We start from the raw sequence: 4,539 nt of genomic DNA, 5'->3' as shown, positions 1-4,539 counted from the left end.
TATGTATGTATGTATGTATGTATGTATGTATGTATGTATGTATGTCTAGGGTTAGAGGCATATCTAGAGGGGGTGTCGTGGGTTCACGTGAACTCATGCTCCCCTCTCTAGATCATATATAATAATGCTATATTTTTTTAAAACATATTTTACTATAGATGTGTGAATCCATGTTTAAAGTATCATACAATAATAAAATGATGATTGAGTGCACTTGTCTTTTTGAGTAACAACTCTCCAAGTGGTTATCATTTTTTTGACGTTTCAACTAATTTTTCTTTTGTTTTTCCCTTTAATCTTCCAAAATTTTCAAGTGTTTTACATTGAAAAGTTCTTTAAAAAAATAGCACTATAAAGTTTTATATAATTAAATCATATGCTTATATCAAAATTTAAAATTAGTAGTACTATATACTTTGGACCTATTATTTTTATATTTTATGGTTCAGATTAAAAACATTAAAGTCAAATCAATCTAATTTGTATTTAAAGTATATTTTTCGTGATTATCTACCCATGTAGATGAAATCCTTAATAAGCCTCTGTCCAAGGTCCATTAACATAGAAAGTTCATATCTTCAAGAATATGTTTATCTATAAAAAGAGCAATACCCGTGCACACAAAAAATAGAGAAGAAGACTTATTTCCTTCATTTTATTACTCTTACTATACATTCTCTATATATTCCGTCACTTTCTCCCTTTCTTCTATTCTTCCTTTTCTCCGTTTTTGTTAACTAATATTTCGTAACATATTATTAACATAAAACTTAAACTTTGAGGTATGATAAACACATTATGACCCTTATATATAAGTGAATAAGAAAAGGACTATCATAACATCAATCAATTGTACCAAAAGTAAAGTAAATTATACTAGTAATTGGGGCCCATTTTGTTCCTTTACATTCTTTCTCAACCACGTGCATGTATTTCATTTTATCATCTTTCTTTTCCTTTTGACATGTAGTAATTTTTGTCTTTGTGAAAGATATTTGATTTCCACCCAAAACACAACATTCCTCTTTTCTTGTTTCTGCATTTGAACCAATTCCTATCTGGAAATCTGTTGTTGTAATAAGCAAAGGGGGAAAAGAAGACATAAGAATAATTTTTCTTCTTCTTTGCGAAATTTGATGCTCAATTTTGGAAAATGAAGTGAACTAAGTTGAATTTTTAAATCTATCTTTTCTTTTGATTGTCCAATATTTTGTGTCTACATCTTTTCATCTTCGAGCTTCTCTAAGTACTACTGCAATTTTGAGGTAATTTTTTGTTTTCTCTTTGTATTCCTCTTCAATTTCTTTGTAGATTCTATTTCTGAAGTTTTCTTTCATGCCCCGAGCCTACACCCTGGGCGGAACCGGCTCTCGAAAACCATTGTTGGCCCTCAAACGAACCCTTGTCCTGACTTACTTAACTCAACCGCAAACTAAACTGAACTTAAACAAGAATAAGACATCTTTAAAAGAAAGTACCTCATATCATAAATCTGGGAAAAATGGCATTTAAGTCTCCAAAAACAGACAACAACTCCAAACTAAAATACTTGTATACGAATCCTCTAAACTGACTGAAGAGGGATGTTGGGAAAGACCCCACAACATCCTAAAAGCTAAACTAATAAAGAAATGAAAAAGGATGTCCTCCCAAATGCAAAGAGGCTCACCACTAACTCTGGGATTCAGTCTGAATCAACGAAGTGCCGTGTGCGGATCCTGGGTACCTGACTCTGCATCATAAAATGATGCAGGCCAAGTGGAATCAGTACATTGAATGTATAAGTATGCGAGTTGGAGATATAAACGATGACTTAAGCTTGAGAGAATTAGATGGATTTACCTTGGCTCTACTCAACTCAAGAATATACTTAACTCGAAGGATATACATATAAAGCAGTTTAAAAAACATGTGAGGTACATAAAAAAGCTTATAAAACAGTAAAACAACTTCGTTCGTTAAATAAATGCAATAACAAACACAACTTTAGTTGTATACAAAAGTAATATAACTTTGTGAGAGATGCTCTTACTGACAACTATCACTATGAGCCTATGTGATGGTAACTATCACTATGAGCCTATGTGATGGTACACCGTCTTACCTCACGTTGCAAGAGGACCATCCTACACCTTTCCATCAGTATATGACCTTACTCAACTTAGTGGATCCAATAGCTCCCCTTATGTGATCATCTAAAAGTATGACCCATCAATACCCATGGTGGCTACATGGTTTGCATGGAGACTTGAGTTGATATGAACTCTTATCCCCACATCGATTCTCAATAATACTCCCAAAATGTACCTTAGCTCATTCTTTAATTGAAACTTTCTTTTCTTTGGGTTGAGATAATTTGCTAAATCCTTTATCTTTAAGAAGCTCCTCTTGGAATCAATGTTCCCTTTTTGTTCAAAACTCTTTTGGAACTTCTAGTTCCCTTTTTATTCAAATGTGAAACATCTGTAAACCTTTAGGGAATACTTAGTTCCATTATAACTTTTGAGAAATGAACTCAGCTCTTGCTCCTTAACTTGAAACTTGAGTTCTAAAACAAAGTTAAATATGATTGTGTAAGACTCCTTTGAAAACTTTTAGAACATACTTTGACTTGCTTCTTAACTCTTAGACTATGACTCTTAACTTCTTTGACTTTGATCTTAACTTCCCTTGAACTTAATTATGGATTCAAGGATCATGATCTCATGTTTATAGATTATTTCATGATGTTTAGATGTACTCTAGAGTGTTTGGAATCAACTAGGATGAAGGGTACATCACTTAGGAACTAGTACGAAAAGATAGGAAAAGAATAGGGTCTCCAAGGGGTCAAGGGAATTTGAGAGGCGCGGAGCGCCAGAGCCTGATGGAGAGAGGCTGTCCTTAGGAGCTCGGGCAGGCGCGGCACATTAGATCCTGATGGACAGACTCTGTCCAAAGGCGCTTTGGAGGCACGACGCCCTAGTGTCTATAAGGCGGGTTTTTCCGACTTTCTTCTTTGTTATTCATCTCTAAACCTTCCCAAACTCTCATGAATCCCACCCCAAACACTTAGGATCCATAAATAACTCATTACCAATAATTTAGACCCGAAAACAGTCTGGAAACAGGAATCAAAACTACTAGAGATCAACTACAAAGCAACCAACAAGAACTTCAACTTTTCATCAAGAACTTCAAGATTTATTTTAAATTAATTCTAAATTACTGTAATGAATCATGTTGGCGTGTGGGTGAAAGAACCCAACACCGAATGATATCACAAACCTGTTACGGATCACCCCTGACGAAATCCACACAACGAATTCTTGGCGTTCTTGCGTCTTCTTCTCCCTTCTCCCCTTTTATCCTTTCTTTTAAAGCCCTAGCTTATTTTCTAAGTGTTAAAAATGAATGGTATCAGTTAAGACTCCAACATATTACCCCAAGAACTAAATTAATGATTGACTTAGGAAAAGACCAAAACACCCTTAACAAATCCGGATTCGGAACTTCCCTACTCAACATTACAACTTTCGAAGGTCATATCTCTCTCATACAACCTTAGAAATTTGCAAGCTTGGCATCGTTTCGAAATATTTTCCGATGAGATTTCCATCAATATAAAGAACTCACCCAAACTCTTCCTGAGCTGGATGTTATGGCCATTTGAAATTGACCAAAACTCACTTTTGAAATCTTGAGATTTTCCAGATTTCCTAATTTCCAAATTTGATTCTTCCTGTTTTTCTTAGATTAACCTGTTTATTATAGAATACGAGGTGTTAAAATATTTTCCCCTTGGGAACATTCTTCTCGAATGAAAATTCTTTCTCTAAGTTACGGGCAGTAACATCATTTCAACACTCAACAACACAACAAGTAATAATATGTTCATACATATTCTTATAAACTGCTAAGAAGAGAATTTAGTACCTTGATTTGCATTCTCTTCGGATTCAAAGAGATGTGAATATATCTTCTTCATATCCTCCTCTGCTTCCCAAGTTGCTTCTTCAACAAATTGGTTCCTCCAAAGGACCTTGATTTAGGCAACTTCTTTTGTCCTCAACTTACGAACTTGACGATCCAAAATCTGAATGATAACTTCTTCATAGGATAGGATATCCTTAATACCCATATTCTCTGTTGGTACTATCAATGCAGTATTACCCAAGCACTTCTTCAACATAGAAGTATGGAATGCCGGATGAACCACTGCTAACTCTTGGGATAACTCCAACTCATAAACTACATTGCCCACTCTCTTGGAGATTCTATAAGGCCCAATATACCGAGGACTAAGTTTTCCCTTCTTACCAGACCTCATAAATCCTTTCATAGGTGAAACCTTTAGATACACCCAATCATCTACCTCAAATTCTTAAGGCTTTCTCCTAACATCTGTGTAGGACTTTTGGCGGCTTTATGTTATCTTCAACCTTTCTTGAATCACTTTCACCTTGTCCATAGCTTGGTGAACTAAATCTGTCCTATAAAACTTGCTTCGCCAACTTCAAACCACCTAATAGGAGATCTTCACCTTCTCACATAAAGAGT

General features: G+C 35.0%; 1 pseudogene; it reads right to left on the bottom strand.

Moving 5' to 3' along the window:
• Positions 1-3,648, bottom strand: part of LOC114075335 — a 42,798-nt pseudogene extending 39,150 nt beyond the window's left edge.
• Positions 3,649-4,539: the final 891 nt, after the last annotated feature.

Source organism: Solanum pennellii, chromosome 12 (assembly GCF_001406875.1).
Source record: "Solanum pennellii chromosome 12, SPENNV200".
NCBI classification, from domain to species: Eukaryota; Viridiplantae; Streptophyta; class Magnoliopsida; order Solanales; family Solanaceae; genus Solanum; species Solanum pennellii.
Note: the sequence above shows the minus strand (reverse complement) of the source record. Positions and strands in the feature narration are given on the sequence as shown.